This window comes from Muntiacus reevesi, chromosome 4, assembly GCF_963930625.1.
Source record: "Muntiacus reevesi chromosome 4, mMunRee1.1, whole genome shotgun sequence".
Taxonomy (NCBI): Eukaryota; Metazoa; Chordata; class Mammalia; order Artiodactyla; family Cervidae; genus Muntiacus; species Muntiacus reevesi.
Window position 1 is genome coordinate 103058382 of NC_089252.1, and position 18844 is coordinate 103077225.

Consider the following 18844-nt stretch of genomic DNA (forward strand, 5'->3'; position numbering starts at 1 on the left):
TTCTTCATTTGCTATTATTTTCTCCCAATCTGAGGGCTGTCTTTTCACCTTGCTTATAGTTTCCTTTGTTGTGCAAAAGCTTTTAAGTTTCATTAGGTCCCATTTGTTTAGTTTTGCTTTTATTTCCAATATTCTGGGAGGTGGGTCATAGAGGATCTTGCTGTGATCTATGTCAGAGAGTGTTTTGCCTATGTTCTCCTCTAGGAGTTTTATAGTTTCTGGTCTTACATTTAGATCTTTAATCCATTTTGAGTTTATTTTTGTGTATGGTGTTAGAAAGTATTCTAGTTTCATTCTTTTACAAGTGGTTGACCAGTTTTCCCAGCACCACTCTCAATGGTGAAAAATTGAAAGCATTTCCCCTAAAATCAGGAACAAGACAAGGGTGCCCACTCTCACCACTGCTGTTCAACATAGTTTTGGAAGTTTTGGCCACAGCAATCAGAGCAGAAGAAGAAATAAAAGGACCCAGATAGGAAAAGAAGAAGTGAAACTCTCACTGTTTGCAGATGACATGATCCTCTACATAGAAAACCCTAAAGACTCTACCAGAAAATTACTAGAGGTAATCAATGACTATAGTAAAGTTGCAAGATATAAAATTAACACACAGAAATCCCTTGCATTCCTATACACTAACAATGAGAAAACAGAAAGAGAAATTAAGGAAACAATACCATTCACCATTGCAACAAAAAGAATAAAATACTTAGGAGTATATCTACCTAAAGAAACAAAAGACCTATACATAGAAAACTATAAAACACTGATGAAAGAAATCAAAGAGGACACAAATAGATGGAGAAATATACCATGTTCATGGATTGGAAGAATCAATATTGTCAAAATGAGTATACTACCCAAAGCAATCTATAGATTCAGTGCAATCCCTATCAAGCTACCAATGGTATTCTTCACAGAACTAGAACAAATAATTTCACAATTTGTATGGAAATCCAAAAACCTCGAATAGCCAAAGTAATCTTGAGAAAGAAGAATGGAACTGGAGGAGTCAACCTGCCTGACTTCAGGCTCTACTACAAAGCCACAGTCATCAAGACAGTATGGTACTGCCACAAAGACAGAAATATAGATCAGTGGAACAAAATAGGAAGCCCATAGATAAATCCATGTACCTACGGACACCTTATATTCAACAAAGAAGGCAAGAATATACAATGGAAAAAAGACAACCTCTTAATGTCATCTTAAGATCCATAGTTATATCTAAAAGACCCTTTTTCCAAATAAGGTCACATTCATAGGTTCTAGAACATGGATATGACATTTTGGGAGGCACCAGTCAACCTACTGTGGATACTAAGAAGGTTTTTCAAAGTTGGAGGATACTTAAGAAAAGCCTAATTCAAAGACAGGAAGTCAGTTGTACCCATAAGCGTGAAGATTCAGGGTTGAGTGTTCAAGATGCAGAAATCCAATATTGGCATACAGTTTTTGTGCCTTGCAGGCATCACCTTTTTATCCTGCCGTTCTTCTCACCAGTTCTGGATCCCTTCTTAATAAAGTCTTCTTGAAGCTCCTTCATGTCAACTGGAGTGGGCATGTGAAGCAAAGAGGATCTCTGAGATGATAAACAGAGGAGAACTTTGAGAGGCATGAGCAGTCTCATTGAATGAATTCCTTAGCCTCTTACAGAGCTCTAATTTGATGGACCCAGGGCACAAACATATTATTTTGTCCAGCAAAACATTTATTACACACGGGGAATGCTTCGGGGATAGGATGGAGGTTTTGTGCATGTTTCTGGTCCTTTATGTGAGTCCCCACAAGATTAAAAGTGCCCGGTGATAAGAAACTCAACAGGGAAGAACTGCTCTCTTATATTCCACTTCTGAGGCTTCTCTGGCGGCTCAGTGGTAAAGAATCCACGTATCAATGCAAGAGATGCATGTTTTATCCCCGGGTCAGGAAGAGTCTTTGGAGGAGGAAATGGCAACCCACTCCAGTATTGTTTTTCAGTTGGTAAGTCGCATCTGACTCTCTGCAACCCCACAGACTGGAGCACACCAGGTTTCCCTGTCCTTCACTATCTCCCTGAGTTTGCTCAAACTCATGTCCCTTGAATTGGTGATGCCATCCAACTATCTCATCCTCTGTGACTCCCTTCTCTCCCTGCCCTCAATGTTTCCTAGCATCAGTGTCTTTTCCAGTGAGCCAGCTCTTTGCATCGGGTGGCCAAAGTGTTGGTGCTCCAGCTTCAGCATCAATCCTTCCAATAAGTATTCAGGCTTAATTTCCTTTAGGAGTGAGTGGTTTGATCTCCTTGCAGTTCAAGGGACTCTCAAGAGTCTTCTCCAGCACCACTTTGAAAGCATTGATTCTTCAGCGCTAAGTCTACTTTATGTTCCAACTCTCGCATCCATACATGACTACTGGAGAAACTGTACTCCAGTATTCTTACCTGAGAAATCCCATGGAGGATTTCACAGGAGCCTGGCAGGCACACAAAGCATTAGATATAACTTAGCATCAGACACAGCAACAGTGCTCCACTTCTAAATCTATAGAAGAAATTAGGACTGTTCTGATTAATGGTGACAACGTGTAAAAGACACAAATTCTGCTTTCTATGTGGATATAAGTGAATCTGGCAATATGTCCTGGCAACATCCTTCCTCATCTTGGCTTTTGTGTAAACTTGGTTGTATTTGAAATGCAGTGGCATGGCAAGCTCACATGGTGCATTTGGTTTCTCCATCATCAGGAGGTTGTAGTTGCTAGACATATTTTTCCTCCTTTGGCTCAGACAGTACTTCCTTTTAGATTACTGCTCTTATTTCTGGGCATTTCTTGTGTTTCAGCTAGATAGGATACTGTCAGCACATTTCTCCCCTCTCTGTATAACTGGTAATTGTGAAAGGTAGGGCTGTGATTTTTAGTTATTTTCTATCCAAGACCCTTTTATTTGCAAGACTAAAAGTGATGCAGAGTGCTGTCTTTCCCCTCCTTCTTACATTACGCTGAAAATACTGTTTAAATGGGTAAATGCCTAGTGACTAGATTTGCTTATAGGATATCAGGCTACTCAAAAATAATAGTCTCTTAGTTTGTGGGTGGTTTGATGGGTTCCAGTGTTGTAGAATATGAACTGACAAAATGGAATCATAAAATCTCAGACTGTCAGAGTTGGAACTGGATCAGTGAGTTCAATTTCCTCATTTTAAGGATGTGAAAATGGTGGGAACTCCCAGTCATCAATTGTTACTCTGAGCAGCTCACTAGTGATTTCTCTTATAAAATTGTAGGACTCTAAACAAAGAAACCACTGCTGGAAGAATAATGCAGTATAATATTGACTTATTGTGCACATGGTAAATTGATACATACACACACACACAAGAAAATTTCCATACCAAAATGTTCCCCACCATAATAGTGCTGTGATCACGGTAGATATTTTCAGGAGCAGTGATGGCGAACCCAGAAAAAGATGATCATTATTCATTTCACTTTAGAAAAAAAAAAAAAACGACCAAAGAATGTGTGTAGCATGACTTTAATTTTTAAAGCATCATGGTGGCTTTTGCTTCTGGCTTAATAGGTTTTGATAATGATCTTGCTTCTCGCTTAATTGGTTTTTATAATGATCGTCTTCTTCACTCCTGGAACTCAGTTTATTTCCAGCTCCAAGTTCTTTAGTAACAAAATGCTTCCAAGTTGGAAGTGTCTATAACAAGTCCCAACAGAGAAACAATTGCTTGCTCTGGCCAAGGTAAATTTGTACAGAGTTTGGTGTTACCACCCATTTCACAATCATTTATGTTCTACCTAAAAGTCAATGATGTGAAGCCTCAAATTGGCTTAAAAGTGAGTGTGTCCCTAAATTCAGCACATACACCCTTGGTGGTGGGGGGCGGTGTAGAGTGGTATTTCAGTAGTGAAACCTTCCTTTCCTACAGCTATTTTTCTGTGTAAAAGACCTATCTGAATATCTTAATATAGGAGAAGTGTTTTCACCGTTTTGAAAAGCAAATCTATGAAAGCTGTCTCTGCAGGAAGTATTTGACTCATATCGAAACATCATAGCATAAGAATATGTAGGTGGAGTGGTATATACCTATACGTCGCATTTTGCAGGGTTTTTCGCATTTTGCAGGGTTTTTTTGCATTTTGCAGGATTTTCTCATTGATGGCATTTTGTTCAGGGTATTTTAGACACGGATAGAGATAAGAGCTATTTTTTGCTGTCATATGTTATACGTTAAATACATATGTATGTGATATATAAGGCATGGGGCTTCCCAGGTGGCTCAGTGATAATCTGTCTGCCAATGCAGGAGACACTGGTTGGATTCCTGGGTTGGGAAAATCCCCTGGAGGAGAGAATGGCAACCCACTCTACTATTCTTGCCTGTAAAGCTGTATGTACAGAGTAGCGTTGCAGGCTGCATTCCATGGGTTGCAAAGACTTGGACCCAACTGAGTGACTAAATAGCAGCAGCATAAAATTTAATTTTATATTGTATATGATTATTTATTTGTTTCTCAGTTGGTAAGTAGTGTCTGACTCTTTGCAACCCCATGGACAGCAGCACGCCAGGCTTCCCTGTTGCTCACCATCTCCCAGAATTTGCCCAAGTTCATGTCCATTGACTTGGTGATGTCATCCAATCATCTCACCTCTGTTACCCTCTTCTTCTGCCTTCAATCTTTCTCAGCATCTGGGAAAAGATCGTTCATATAAAACATTTATATTGTATTATATATTATATAGAATTTAACATATAATGTATAAACAGATATATACATTTATATTATATATAATACATAAAATATGATAAAAATATAAATCACAATACTACCATGTTAGCCTGGAGACCCCTCAGAGCATGTGTTTTCACCTATCAACATACCTACCAACACCAGTTTATCAGGAAAGATAAAATACATATCATAATTTTAGCAGTTTTCTGCATTGATTTTGTTTCATGCCATATTCCTCTTCACTTCTGTGATTGCTATTCATGCTATTTGAATATTTCCAGCTTTCTTCCTTTATGAACTTGATTCAGAGCAGGCCCTGTGAAGTTTGGTACACATATGCTCCAGTCTTGGCTTTGCTGCCTGTAATCTGTGTGGCTCTGGACCTTCTAAAATGGAGAGCAGTAGCTGTCTGTTTCAAAAAGCAGATGGGCACATGAAACTGTCCCATGGTTGTTAGCTAATGTTGCCATCATTGTTGTTAGTAAAATTAGCTTTCAATGTTAGCTGCTGGAGCATAACATAGTGCTCTGATGACTGAATTTACCAGTCATACATAGATGATGCAATGTATATTTTTTTTATCATGGTGATAATTGATGTTGCTATTTGGTATTAAACAGTAGCCACTGTTCATTGATTATTTCTACTTTATTTCTTAGTGCAGATAATAAAGCCCCTTGCAAGTCATGTTTTGGTTATACTTTGTGGCACTGGTACTACAATACTGTTATCCTCATTTTATGGATGAAGAAACTGAAGTTTTGAGAGATCGTATCTTTCTCTAGGTCCTGGTGAGTAAGTGGAAGGTTAAGATTTGAACTTGAGAAATCTAGCACCAGGGCCCCTACTTGTAGCTATTAATTACTCTTTCTTGCCTTCCAACAATATATTTGCCTTAGCTTACAAGTGGAGTTTACTAATGTGTTAAATTCTTGTTTTTATCACTTATGTGACTGAGCATGTAGTAGGTGTTTAAGAAACCCTTGTTTTCTTATGCATCTTTGCAGAAAAATTTTGTGCAAATACAAGCAAATGATCCTTTTCTTATTCCCAGTTGAAAACACAGTATATATACTGGGATACACATAGCATTTTACCTTTGGCTTCCAGAAAAATTTTCTGCAATTTTCCTTTGTTTTCATGAAAACATTTTACTCTGTATTTAGTCTTATTCATTTCTGTTTTCGTTTATGGCATATAAGCTTTTTCTCTTGCCTAGAAACAACTTCCATACTTCAAAAATAAAAAAAGAAGAGCCCCAATATTTTCTTCTAGAACTCTTCATTAGAAATTTGTTTTTGTCCTGAGAAATTAGGTAAGGATTTACCTTTGCTGGGTAGCTCAGATGATAAAAGAGTCTGCCTGCAGTGTGGGACACCTGGATTTGATCCCTGGGTCAGATGATAAAAGAGCTCAGATGGTAGCTCAGATGATAAAAGAGTCTGCCTGCAGTGTGGGACACCTGGATTTGATCCCTGGGTCAGGAAAATTCCCTGGAGAAGGAAATGGCAACCCACTCTAGTATTCTTGCCTGAAAAATCCCATGGATGGAGGAGCCATGGACTCCTCCATGGGGTCACAAAGAGTTGGACACGGCAGAGACTAACACCCCGTGCTATACAGTAGGTTACCTTTACTATTATTTTTCTGAATGATTTATCAGTTTTTAGCCATTATTCACTGAGAAATTTAGGTTTTTTTCTACTGAATATAGGGCCACTCTTATCGTATATTAAATTTCTCTAAGTATGTGAATCTATTTTGGATTGCTTCTTTTTCTTTCCATATCAATACCAAACCTGTTTTAATTATTGAAGTTTTAAAATATGTTTTGGTGTCTGGATCTGTGACCTCCTGACATGTTGGAAGTTTGGAATAGGTGATGACCTTAGAGGTCATTGAGCAAAGTTTTGTTGGTTTATAAAGCAGATAGATGAGTCCCTAAAAAGTACCTGACTTTCTTGAAGGTTGTACCCTCAGGTGTTGGCAGAGCCAGATGTGAACTTGGGATGGAGGCTGGAGTGAATCTTGAACCAGAATATGGGGCTTTAACACAGTCTAATCACATTAGCCCTGAAAGCCCTCTAAGCTTCAGTATTGTTACTTGCAAACAATACCTACGTCATAGGTGGCCCTGAGGAGTGCATGAGACACCGTGTTGCATCACCAGACACACTGCTGTCCACAGAGGGCATCTCAGATGTATCTAGTTGACTCCAAGCCAAGGCCTTCTGAATCTAGTCCTGGTGTGTCCCCATTTCACCACACCCAACCATTTCATATCCATGGCATGCCTTAAAATTTTGACTGCTAAAAGATACTGGAGAATAATCTTTCATAAAATTTTCTGAAGGATATTGTTCTTAGAAAAACATGAGTTCTGTTTTTAAATAGATGTGGGCAAAGGTTACTTAAATCAAGTTAAGTAACATCTTGGCTGTGGGATTTTAGAACCTTTAGTATGATAATGTCTACCATAAATCAGGGGAGTGAGTGGCATTTCCCAAGTTGGCTTGATCATGGAGCTAACCTCCACTCCCCCAATTAATTTTTGCACAACACCCAGGAGGGTTTCAAAGAACAAATACTGTTTACTTTAGATCAGTATGTCTCACTTGGGAAGAAATTCCTTTTAAAGAAAAAAATAAAAAGAACATTATAGCACCCAGTATTGTTTTATGTAATAATTATTACTTACGTTACTTAATTAGGTACAAAGATAAGACTAGGCATGCTTATAGCTCTTACAGAACTATGAAACCAAGTCAGTATTACACACTAAATGATAATACAACGTCAAAACCTATAAAATTTAAATGAATGATATTAACTTTATATGAAAAAGGATTGTGTTTGCTGGATGTAAATTTCTATTTGATATGAATATGGTGCCAGCTCAGAAGTCTGCACAGTGGTGTGCTGTGTGTTAACCTAGTTTCCTCACTGGTTGCTGTTTCTGTAGTGCTGATAAACCCCTTGCTTTCATGTTCACCATGAGGTCCTATGGCCAAGATTTGGAGGGAATATATCAGAGAAATAAGATCTATTTCTTCTGTGCTTTTTCCATTGCATCCCCAAAGAACCTGAAGTGCAAATACAAAGGCAAATATTTAGATCTTTTAACAATCCTTGATTATCAGGAATTATTTGCATGATCCAGAATAAGTTCACTTTAACTTTTGAGATAATCATCAAAAAGAAAAGACAAAATAAGTTTTGTAGCAAACTTATGGATCCTTGAACATAGGTCCTGATCCTTCAGGAGTATGGGCCCTGACTTTAAAATATAGTTTTAATTATCCTTTAAGTAAATGTACTATAGTTTCTAATTTAGTAGCCATTTACAAACATGTCATGTGTATACGGATGGAGATTATTTACTTGGATTTATTGAACATAACTGACCTTGAGATCATGAAATTGTTGCTTAGTCTTCCTACTAAATTATCCATGATTTAAGTTCTTTTGGGCTTCAATGATAGGTTAAAAAGTTCATGGCATATCTCAGTAGAACCAGTATTTAAAACCAGTATTTTTATGTTAAGATGCATTTTCATGTTTAAATTTAGTGTGTTTCCTTGAAGGAATAGTACAATATGAATGATACATGGTGTTTTCTTAAATGTACCTTTTTGGTAATAGTAAATGTTTTGAAGATGGGCCTTTTAAGTGTTAGGAGGTACTAAGATTGATAGCTTTGCAAATTGGTTTTAAGTATTTTGAATTTATAACTATCATCATGTTGCAAAATAACATTGACTTTGGAATAGCTTGCTTCCTTTTGTAGTAATTCAAAAATATTATGACAGCTATAGTTTTATAGTGAGCATAAAAACTAGTGAGGTAAGTTCAATGAGGTAAGGTTAGTGTTGGAAGTTTTATTAACAAAAACTTTAAGTATTAACACATGAGTTACAATTCCCATGTGTTTTCAGAAATTTGCTGGAACTAAATAAAACATTAAATTTTGAACTTTGGACTAGTCACTTAAAACCACCTAATTTTAGTGTAAGAAGTAGCCAAAAGCTTGAGTATGAAAACAGGCTTTATAAAGTTGGCTGGATTATTAACCCACATAAGATATGAATTCTTCCATGTGGGTGATATGAAACACTCTTGACCCAGCATTGTTTTCTTCAGGTAGGTGGCATATGGGAGTTGAGTATGATTTTTTGATGGGTGGGTAAGACAAAATGCATCTTTACAACCTGAAAATCTCAACTGTGTTATTAACAAGCTGGTGATTGTAACTTAACTTTTATAAGCATAGCATGTGTTTATGCAATACTAAATATACCTGAATTTTATTTTTTTGAATTGAAATTATATGAGAACAGACTTCTAATTTAGGAGAAAGCTATATTATTGTAAATTATGAAGCAATCTATAATATAACCATCATTGTTTCTCTTTGTACTATTTAAATATTTTAAAAAATAGCATAGATTTCCCAAGCCCCACCAGGTCAAATGTTTAAGTTTTGGTTTGGTAGATGAAAGCCAACACACAGAAATGGAATTATCTAGTCCCTTTTCCCCTAGTCAGCATCACACTAGTGTTCAACAGGAGAGTAAATACCTGATTGACATGTAATGATTGACATTAACTGGTGGCCTTGAAAAGTTTAAGGGTGTAATTGATAAGACCAAATCTCTTGTTACTGGTGACTATGATGGGGGAAAGAAAGTGTGAAAGTGAAAATTGCTCAGTCATGTTCGACTCTTTGTGAGCCCATGAACTGTACAGTCCATGGAATTTTCCAGGCCAGAATACTGGAGTGGATAGCCTTTCCCTTCTCCAGGGGATCTTCCCAACCCAGGGATTGAACACAGGTCTCCCACATTGCAGGTGGATTCTTTACTACCTGAGCCACAGGGGAAGCCCATGATGGGGGAGAGACCTTGTAATAAAATTAAAGGAACCCTTTTAGGAAAGGGATTTTCTCAGTTTTCAATTGTTACAGCTATCCTTTTCCTACAAGTTCTTGTTGACTTGATCTCAGTGAGTGTAAATGCATTTCTGTGGTAGTAAATCTGTAAATATGCTGAAGATGTCCTAGTTAGTCTTCTGAAAGAATGTTATAATTCTTTACACTATGTTACATTATAATATAATGTTATAATTACAGGGCTGCTCATCCACAAGTAAGTTAGACTATAGTCCAGGTTCTGTTGTCTCAGGAGTTTCCAATTCATATAGCCATTTACCTTTATAATATTTCCCAGCACCTTAAACTACATATACCTAATACTGAACTCTTGATTGCCTACCTCAAGTCTGATGCTCCCCAGTCTTTCCCATTATAGGCAGTAATTCTCTAGTCAGTAACCCGGGAAACCTTTGAGTCCTTCTGTCCGTCTACCCGTATAAATAGAAACCCTCAGTTCTCCCAGCTGCCTCCCAATTGTTGCGCAAAGTATGTCTCAAACACATCCACAATCTCCTTGTCGACCATCTCCATCTTAGTTGCAGCAGCCACTGTCTCTCCTCTGGTTGACTGCCTGTCCTTTGCCTCCATTCCCATCCCCCACCCCTAGTGTCTGCTTGTAGAACAGCATCAAATTGTCCGATTGTTGGCCAACAAAAAAACTGTTTTTCGTAGATGCTTTGCGTTCTGATTCAATTCTATACTTATTGTGTATATTTCTTACTACAGACCTAATGTCAATCATTTCTACAATAAAACTGGTTTGTTTTATTGTAGAAATGGTTTTTAAGAGACAAAATTTGAAGTGGACAGTTATTGTTACTGAGATGGTTACTGTTCTTTAAAGCCTTTTTAATGGACAAAACTAGAAAATATTTTTTTTAATTTATTTTTTTTATTGAAGGATAATTGCTTTACAGAATTTTGTTGTTTTCTGTCAAACAGCAACATGAATCAGCCATAGGTATACATATATCCCCTCCCTTTTGAACCTCCCTCCCATCTCCTTCCCCATCCCATCCCTTTAGATCGATACAGAGCTACTGTTTTGAGTTTCCTGAGCCATACAGCCAATTCCTGTTGGCTATCTATTTTACATATGGTAATGTAAGTTTCCGTGTTACTCTTTCCATCTATCTCACCCTCTCCTCCCCTCCCCCCATGTCCATAAGTCTGTTCTCTATGTCTGTTTCTCCATTGCTGTCCTGTAAATAAATTCTTCAGTACCATTTTTCTAGATTCTGTATATATGCATTAGAATGTATTTATCTTTCTCTTTCTGACTTACTTTACTCTGTATAATGGGTTCTAGGTTCATCCACCTCATTAGAAGTGACTCAAATGCATACATTTTATGGCTGAGTAATATTCCATTGTATATATGTACCACAACTTTTTAATCCATTCATCTGTCGATGAACATCTAGGTTGCTTTCATGTTCTAGCTATTATAAGTAGTGCTGCAGTGAACAATACGATACATGTGTCTTTTTCAATTTTGGTTTCCTTAGGGTATATGCCTGGGAGTGGGATTGCTGAGTCATAGGGTGGTTTTATTCCTAGTTTTTTTTAAGGACTCTCCATACCATCTTCAATAGTGGCTGTATCAATTTACACTCCCACCAACAGTGCAAGAGCATTCCCTTTTCTCCATAACCTCTCCAGCATTAATTGTGAAAATAATATTTTAAGAACATTTGGAAAAGGAAGGGGATATATGTGTATCTAGACTGATTCATGTTGAGGTTTGACAGAAAAAAAAAATTGGAAAACTCAGCAGTGGCCATAGGACTGGAAAAGGTCAGTTTTCATTCCAATCCCAAAGAAAGGCAATGCCAAAGAATGCTCAAACTACCACACAATTGCACTCATCTCACACGCTAGTAAAGTAATGCTGAAAATTCTCCAAGTCAGGTTTCAGTAATACGTGAACCGTGAACTTCCAGATGTTCAAACTGGTTTTGGAAAAGGCAGAGGAACCAGAGATCAAATTGCCAACATCCATTGGATCATCAAAAAAGCAAGAGAGTTCCAGAAAAACATCTATTTCTGCTATATTGACTATGCTATATTGACTATGCCTTTGACTGTGTGGATCACAATAAACTGTAGAGAATTCTTAAAGAGACGGGAATACCAGACCACCTGACCTACCTCTTGAGAAATCTGTATGCAGATCAGGAAGCAACAGTTAGAACTGGACATGGAACAACAAACTGGTTCCAAATAGGAAAAGGAGTATGCCAAGGCTTTATGTTGTCACCTGCTTATTTCACTTATACGCAGAGTACATCATGAGAAACACTGGGCTGGATGAAGTACAAGCTGGAATCAAGATTGCTGGGAGAAATATCAGTAACTTCAGATATGCAGATGACACCACCCTTATGGCAGAAAGTGAAGAAGAACTAAAAAGCCTCTTGATGAAAGTGAAAGAGGAGTGAAAAAGTTGGCTTAAAGCTCAGCATTCAGAAAACTAAGATCATGGCATCTGGTCCCATTACTTCTTGGGAAATAGTTGGGGAAACAGTGGAAATAGTGGCTGACTTTATTTTGGGGGAGGGGGCGCCAAAATCACTGCAGACGGCGACTGCAGCCATGAAATTAAAAGACACTTACTCCTTGGAAGGAAAGTTATAACCAACCTAGACAGCATATTGAAAAACAGAGATATTACTTGGCCAACAAAGGTCCGTCTAGTCAAGGCTATGGTTTTTCCAGTAGTCATGTGTGGATGTGAGAGTTGGACTATAAAGAAAGCTGAGGGTGGAAGAATTGATGCTTTTGAACTCTGGTGTTGAAAAAGACTCTTGAGAGTCCCTTGGACTTCAAGGAGATCCAACCAGTCCATCCTAAAGGAAATCAGTCCTGAATATTCATTGGGATATTGGACTGATTTTGAAGCTGAAATTCCAGTACTTTGGCCACCTGATGTGAAGAGTTGACTCATTTGAAAAGACCCTAATGCTGGGAAAGATTGAAGACGGGAGGAGAAGGGGATGACAGAGGATGAGATGGTTGGATGGCATCACCAACTCAATGGACATGAGTTTGCGTAAACTCCGGGAGTTGGTGATGGACAGGGAGGCCTGGCGTGCTGCTGTTCGTGGGGTTGCAAAAAGTCGGACACGACTGAGTGACTGAACTGAACTGAATATTTTAAGAAATAAAACATGCCATGTGTTCATGCTTTTTAGTATTATAAGACTGTTTTTAGTATTTCAGTGCTTTTTCTTAAAGACTTAAGTTTTTTAAAATCCAAAATTAACTTTAAAGCAGAGGAACATGTATAACGAACAGTTTATTTAAAGACCAATAAAGACTATTTAGTGTTAAAAGATGGGATAACAAAGAGTAGCCATAAGTTAAATAAACCATTTTAATGAATATCAAAGTATCAGTCCAAGTCTAAATTATAATAGCTAATAGACACTTGCTGAATTATAAATTTATTTTGCATATACACAAACACGTAATGTACATTTTCACCAATAAGCACAGATATCCACAAATTAGCCTTTTGTCATCCAGGTTTTTACAAGGCTTTTATATAAATTGTTAGATTTTTGCATTTGTGTTACTTTCCTCTTATGCTAAAAATCATGTTTTCTAATGATATTTATATAATATTTAATTATATAATACTTTTTTGCTCTACCTCACCTCCATCTTCACAAATACATGGTTCAACAAGTCATGAACTGCCAGTCTTGTTAAAAGGACTAGGACAATGCCTGCCACAAAATCAATTCTTCGTGTTTGTTGAATGAGTGAATAATTTTAGTTACTGGAAATAAAGAGTACCTACAGAGAAGAGAAATCTGAAATCAAAATAGATGAAGGCAAAGAGTAGAAAAACATGACCTAAGTGTAGGTTAAGAGATAAATACACCCTCATCTCAGCCTTTTTTTTTTTCTTCTTTCTTTCTTCTTTTCTTAGCTGTGCTGCTCTTCATTCCTGCAAGGGCTTTTCTCCAGTTGCATGAGCAGGGACTGCATTCTAGTTGTAGTGTGTGGATTTCTCATTATGGTGACTTCTTCTGTTGTGAAGCATGGGCTCTAGTCATGTGGGTTCAGTAGTTAAAGCTCCCAGGCTCTAGAGTACAGGCTTAGCAGTTATGATTCACAGGTTTAGTTGCTCCACGGCATGTGGTATCTTCCCAGACCAAGGATCGAACCCATGTCTCTTGCATTTGCAGATGGAGTCTTTACTACTCAGCCACCAGGGAAGCCACTTTTTGATGGTGCAGTTGCTAAAGGTCATTTTTTTTTTTTGAAAGGCAACTTTTGTTATAATTAGAGATTTGTATGAAAGAGCTTTAAAAAAACAATAATTATTCTAAATGTTTCTTTTCAGAGAGACTGCAGAAAGATCATGCTAACTAACTCACCATTTGGTTAGGTAGTTCTGTTCGGTAGAGATCAGTAATCTCTGACGATTAGAGAAGAGAATACTCCTGCCCATGACCTCGTCTCCAGGTAGTATATCAGTCATACAGCCTTTCTGAGCATGCCTTGAAGTTCCAGCTCTCTGTCCTTTTGAGATCATTAAAGGTTCATGTGAGGCCAGTGGGACACTATTTCCTATGGCATGGCTCAGTCAGCCATGTTTGCTGTTGGTCCAGAACCCTCCCTGAAGTGTTTCTCCATAGGGGAGATAAAAGTCTAAGGATTGAAACTTTTGAGTTTATTAGAATCATAGACCTACATGGTCCACTATTGTAACCATGAGCCAAATGGGGCTATTGAGCACCTGAAACATGACTAGTTCTAATTGAAATATGCTGAAAGTGAAAACTAGATGCTGAATTTTGAAGACAATACCAAAATGTAAAATATATTATTTTTTAATGTTGAGTACATGTTAAAAAGTAATATTGTTGATATAGTGGATTACATTAAACATATTCTTAAAGTTACTTTTACATGTTTCTTCTTTTTAAACTTGGCTGCTAAAAAATAAAAAATTACATATGTGGCTTGCATTGTATTTTCATTGGACACATCACCTTCAGTCTTTTTTCTGGAAGGGTGGAAGTATCTGTGCAACATTTCTAGCCAATCCACACAACTTGATTACCACCCATTTCATCAAGGAAAAGTCAGTCCTCACATCAATTATGTTAGTTGACCAAATTTCAGATACTCATCAAATATAAAGAATATTGAGCCACTTTTGGTAGTTGACTCTGGCATGTCAGCTTTTAACTGAAATATTTCATAGCTAATTAACTACCCCTGGAGAATTTATTCGCAGTTGGGAAATAAAGCCATCGACCCAGCCACCCAGACGCCCCTTCCACACAGACACACATATCATACCATGTAGGCTACTCTGGTACATGTTAGAGCACAAAACCTTACTTGCTGGTTCTCCACTTTTCCTGAGGGCTGTTGATTAGCAACCTTTATTGCATTCCTACAGTATATAAATCACTGGGTTACAGGCTGTGGAAAGCAGAATAATAAAATACAATAACAATAGCAAAAATTTATTGAGTGTTTCTAGGTGCCAGGCACTGTGCTAAGTGCATTACATGTGTTATTTAATTTAATCTTTAACGTAATTTGATGAAGGTGGTACTCTTATTATCCTCATTTTGCTTATGACACCTTTGATTTATTCTTGACATTTGGAAGGCTGGTGAGTAAGTCCATGACCATTGCCATGAGTTCCTTGAACACATATATTTGCAGTGGAGAGACTTTGCAAAACAGAGTTGTCCACTTGAGCCACTTGTTGATACGAATAGAAGTTCAAACCAGTGTGCTATAGGAGACTCTTCCTCTTTGATCTCTTTTTCTCTTCTCCGCAAGGTCTTGATCTTTAACCTCTGTGTTTACTCCGTAGGAGTCTGCTGCTGCTTCCTTTCAGCTCTATCCTTGGATCTCTGTCAACCATCTCCCTGCCCCCCAACCCCTGCCACACTTCTTTGGGATTGGAATGAAAGGATAGAGGAAAGTAGATTTTGAGGTCTTACACATTGAAGAAGTAGAGGGAAGAACAGTGACCCAGTTTCATGTAGGTTTATGGTCATCTCTAAGACAAACCTTCCTAGTTTTAAGGTACCCACTTTTTAATAAAACCAGGGGAAATGATAGTAATTGAGTGGTTTAACACATCATACTGTTGGGGGGCAGGAAGTTAGGGGTGATCCTACTTCTTGAGGAAGCAGATATATGGAGGTTCTGCCGTCTTATAGCTTCACCATGTGGAAAATGTATCCTTTCGAGTCTCAAGGAAGGGGAAGGGTGTCAGGGAGGTGTGGATAGGAAGTGATGTATGACGCTTCTGCTTACATTTCATGAATGGCTCCATTTTCCCACAAGGGGGCTGGAAAGAGAGATTGCTCCAGTGTTCAGGAAGGAAAGGCAAATTGAATTTGAGTGAGAACTAGTGGTTACTACCACAGCGACTTCTAGATTTTAGGTTATTTTCAGTGTTTTTGTCTTTGGAAGCATACTTCCATACATTATACATACTTCCAACTTTGAATCTGTCTCCCCATTTGAATGATTGCAAGTTGAATCAATTTCAAATATACCGTTAACCCGAGTCTACTATTAGGAAAAACAAACAAATGACACTTTAAATGTGAAATAAAACTGTATTGGGAGCTTTTGTGTATGTGCCAGTTTCATTTTCTTTTAAAGTTGTTCTTTCTGATAGCATGTTTATTCAATGCCTGAAGTGTTGTCAAATAAGTAGTGTTTAATCTGTGAAAATTTTCAAGTGACCGCTTTTTCTCTCTCAAGTGTTTTTTTTTTTTCTTTCTCTCAAGTGTTGCTGTAGTCATTTTAGGATGGAAATGAACCGTCTGATTTTTAAAAATTATTTATGGCATATCAAGTAGCACTTAGTGTTTTGTCACAACATTGAAGCTGTTTCTGAAGGCCCGTGTAAAATATGGCAGGAAGGTCAGGAAGCTTATGTACAGAACTTCTAGAAACATACCTCACCATTGGAACTGGTTATAATTCCTGGGTGCTGACATGAAGATTAATAATGTTTAGCTCTGATTTTGGCAATTTTTGCCAATTTGATTGCATTGGTCATTTTCTTTCAAGTTATTACCTGGAACTGAAGTGATAACAAATGCTTCATGCTTTATTACTGCCAGGTAAGAGGTAAAATTTTCATATGTTACATGCTTTTAAACATACACACACATGCGCCCACATACAGACACGAATATACACACAACTGGTTCAGAAGGAAATGAGTAATTCTCCTAAAATGAAAAGATTGTCTTAGTTTTAACATTAGGTGACTAGTTCCCATGTGGTTAAATAATATGTAAAAACTGGAAATTCAACCTATGGGTCTTTGTGCACTGACAATATCATGCAGTTCTAATTTTCTTTTGTTTTTCTGGGAAATGATGGTGCTCTTTGCTTTGCCAAGTTTTATTATTGAGTCAGCTGCCAAAGTTTAAGAGAGAGAGTCAAGGGCCCTTAAAATTATTTGGTGTTGAGTGAAGAGGTAGAGAAAGGTATTTCATATTCCCAAACATTTTAACTTTTATGTCTCTACCTGATGTTGGAATATAATCTAAACTTGAAGGCTTTTCTGATTCTTTTTAAAAATGAAGTATACTATCGAGTGAAGTTCAAATATTAGTGAAGGGAATTTTAATCCTACTCGCTGATACTCAGTTTGGAACTACATATTCTAATTTTTAATAGACTATCTTCTTTCTGGCCTGATTCCTGTGTTTAAACTTCTGTGCATCAGAAGGTCTGTGCGTCTGCTTGTGGTTTTGCACCATCTGGAAGTTAAAATTTGACTTTAGAAATGATGTCATGCTTGCTTACTGCAAACTGGGCTAATGTTGGTTGAGAATTGGAGGTAGTTCAGGTCAACATTTTGTCTTAAAAAAAAAAAACCTTAAACTTCATTTCTTGATTCTAGGAGGCTATGCAAAGCTATAGAGATAGAGTGAAGGTGATTGAAGGCCACAATTCAAATTCCTTTGAAGCTAAGTACATGCTGTCAGACGCATGGAAAATAAACTCACAAACAGAAGACCTTGGCTGGCACAGACTCCCTCCTGCCATGTAGAGTTTGGGTGTTGCGAGTAATGTGTTGATCACGAGCAACTTTGCTCTCCGTTTTGTTCCTGGAGAAACAGTCTTACTTAATAGTCCTTACAAAAGCTCGTGTTGCTGTTTTAATCTCTTACGGACTTACTAAGATGGAGCAAGACATTGAAAGATCACACATAGCCAGAAGGCACTACAAATGTTAAGCTTACTATTGATCAATTAGAGAGTCTCTTCTGAAACGTTCTGTAGCATCACTCACTATCTCCCATGTTGTAATTTATTTATATCATGGTTTTGGATTGGGCGTTTCCTTTGTCAGATAAAGACCACCATCTTTAATAGGTAGAATGTGGGGCTAATGGGACCACAGTTTCTTCTCCAATTTGCACAGAGTCCTAGTTAGCCTATGTGCAGATCCCTAAAATTGAATGTATAACCCTTTCTAACCACTGCTATAACCTGCAGTGATCAACATGTTCTGCCAATTTCAAAGGAACCCACTAAATGCTACCCTTTTATGTATAAACTAAAAATCACATTTTTTTTTACCAGATAAGAGGAAAACTCAAAGAGAAGTACTGATGTTATTCCAAGTAGGTAGATGAAGATAACTTTTTACATAGACCACTTGAGAATCTGAAATTTTTAAGCTTTAGTGCAACTGGCATGCATGAGTTTTTCATTTAGGAAAGGGGAGGTCACCAGGTTATGAATTTCCCCCTCACCTCTGTCCCTAGATCTTGATAGCCATTATGTGCGAAGAGGCAAAGCTATCAGATGTTTGCAGACTCAGCAGTTCTCTCCTTCTGAAACCACAGAGTGTCCATCCTCTCTCATAATGCAGTCAGGGTCATTCAGCCAACAGAGCTTCCAGCATTTGTCATCACCTCTGCCCTTGCTGGGATCTCCCAGCTTCATCTTGCCGTCTGGGACAGAAACTAGAAAACCTCTCTGCTTACCTACCTCCCCATCACCTTTGACATTTAAAAACACTACTTTGGCCCTCTTTTCTTCAACAGGGGTAAGAAAAGGAGATTCTTCCATGATAACTTTTTATTTCTAGTATTTTCCTGCCCTGATGTGTTCTACCTAGGACTGATTGCTGTCTTTAAAATCATAAAATGCCAGGCACTTCGAGATAGTCAG

General features: G+C 37.7%; 1 protein-coding gene across 1 annotated transcript in view; it reads left to right on the forward strand.

The window, feature by feature from the left end:
- The window catches only part of ERC2 (ELKS/RAB6-interacting/CAST family member 2), a 919595-nt gene that overhangs the window by 315880 nt on the left and 584871 nt on the right, over positions 1 to 18844 (forward strand). The gene's annotated exons all lie outside the window — the stretch shown is intronic.